Source organism: Phallusia mammillata, chromosome 3 (genome assembly GCF_965637545.1).
Source record: "Phallusia mammillata chromosome 3, kaPhaMamm4.hap1.1, whole genome shotgun sequence".
NCBI lineage: Eukaryota > Metazoa > Chordata > Ascidiacea > Phlebobranchia > Ascidiidae > Phallusia > Phallusia mammillata.
This window is the reverse complement of record NC_137254.1, coordinates 6,372,140-6,374,304: the sequence shown is the minus strand read 5'-3', so window position 1 is coordinate 6,374,304 and position 2,165 is coordinate 6,372,140. Positions and strand designations below refer to the sequence as shown.

At 36.9% G+C, this 2,165-nt stretch overlaps 1 long non-coding RNA gene across 1 annotated transcript; it reads right to left on the bottom strand.

The window, feature by feature from the left end:
* Positions 1–1,140: 1,140 nt before the first annotated feature.
* Positions 1,141–1,600, bottom strand: LOC145217406 (uncharacterized). Its single transcript, XR_013857389.1, has 3 exons — positions 1,512–1,600; positions 1,275–1,340; positions 1,141–1,203 (listed from the first exon to the last, which is right to left on the bottom strand). It is a non-coding gene; the product is annotated as an uncharacterized LOC145217406 (long non-coding RNA).
* Between the last annotated feature and the right edge of the window lie 565 nt (positions 1,601–2,165).

The following is a 2,165-nucleotide window of genomic DNA, read 5'->3' as shown; positions in this document are numbered from 1 at the left end:
GCTAAGACGGCTGCATCGCAGATTCTTATTTCACAAACGACCGCCATTTACCCGCTTATTTTTGTTTTAAAATACTTAATTGATTTACATTTTATTTACCATCTAATAGCGCCCAAAAAGCCCAGATTAATTTCTGCACAGATTGAGCTGCACAGCGTATAGATCCGTCCTAAGTGTTTATGATGTCATAATCTATATTGTGATGCTTGTGGTACCTGTTTGGTCGCATTGTTTGCACACAATGGTGTACAAAAAGTCTGACGCGTATGGTTATTAGGCTGGTAATACTCTTTTTAAGACCACAAAAACTGTTTAGACTTTAGAGCAGTTTAAAAATGAAAATATCTAACAAAAGAGTTTTATTTACGTCACGGCCGCCAGTACATACATATTTTAATAAACATGTTCACTGTCGCACAAAATCGACTCTGCGGCGCCATAGAACCGCCCGGCCGCAGATTGTGTACCCCTGCCTAAGTGTAACCTTCAAGTGTTTTGAAATACAAATTGCCATATTAAGCGAATATTGACTCTAAAGTTTGACGAAAACGAGTATTTGTATTGTACTTTAAAAAGACCTTCGTCGAACCCCTAAATCGGCGTCGCCGAACTTCTGGGGTTCGATCGAACACCGGTTAAGAACCACTGGGCTAGGTGGTGAGCCCGTCAAAAGTCGAATCGCAAGCACTTTTGCCTGTCTCGTATGCTGCACATGTCAGCTTCGTAGTAGGGGATCGCCGGACTGACCAGCATTAGTTAATATAAAAATAAATTCATTACTGGGATCGTCCGTAAAGCGCCCATGGAGACCAGCGATCACGGTAGAGGTCTCTAGAAAGCGTTATACCGAATCCGCTGGACACCAATCATTCACATTGCAGGCATATGTTCATTCTAACTTCATATATAGTAATTGCAAACAGAAACCGAGTAGTCAACACATTTTTACAAAGGGCGTTATTGGTATCTCCAAAATAAAGCATCGCAAAACAAAACCTTAAGGTGTATTAGTTAAATTTATTTGTTGTTCAAAGAACCCTTTCAAAAAATACTAGGGTTACCAGAATGACAAGGTTGACTGGGTTAAGTCCTGAAACTTTGTATATTTTGTAAGCTTTACGATTCGGATTTACCAACCTTCGTGGCACTCGTGTTTCTTAAAACATTTGAAAGTTTGACTATATTCTTTCATCTTGGGACAATCTGAAAAATTTTAAGTGCAATTTATTACTTCTGATTAGAAGAGGGGAGAGCACAAAAAGTTATTTTTTTACCATCAATGGTTTCTTCTTCATCTTGTTCACATTTGCTCACATTGAATGTCATTGTTAAAGTTCCATCTGCAGAAAAAAAATTTTTTTTAGAGCAGTTTAGATTACAACAGTTGTTTATCAGAGCAATTTAGAATACAACAGTTGTTGATAATATGAAAGCAAATTATGGAAATGCCTAATTCGTAACAGTAAAAAATCTTTACCAAATTTATGATAACACAAGGAATTAACACTTACTTTCAAATTCGGTCCAGTGTTCTGTAATGTGGAATTTGGGATATTTTGCTTGATCCACAGATTCCCACTCTCCAGAGTTTCCAAGGGGACACATGTAATTACTTTCTAAAATCAACAAATTATATTTAAACAAAGTTCCACTGCGCTGTAACAAATCATGTTTAGTGTGTAAAATCAAAAAATCTATAATTGACCCTAATTGCAATCAATAACAAGAAATCTTAATGTTTCAATTGATTTATTTCCAGTGTCAGCTATTTTCGTTTTTATTGCATTTTCTATATTTTATCGCAAAGCTTAGTTAGTAGAGCGCGAGTTCAGGAAAGACTCCAGGATTGAATCCCACCGCAGGCTAGATTTTTCTAGTCTATGCCTTGCAAAGTGGGAATGCTTGGTCATCGGTTAATTCGGCATAACCCCTTCAATGGGCATGACGTACTGTGATTTTACAATGCATTGCTCATTGGATAGTTACAACACATGGGATTGACATCTGTAATCCCTTTTTAGATCTTCTCTGGTTACAATGGCTATGTAGTTTAAACAAAGCGGACCTTTTTTTGCTTTTTCAGCAAGTTCGATAACCCATTTGTGTGTTAGCATACGAATAACATTCAACATATTACTTACCATAAAATATGCCAACGTAGTTTG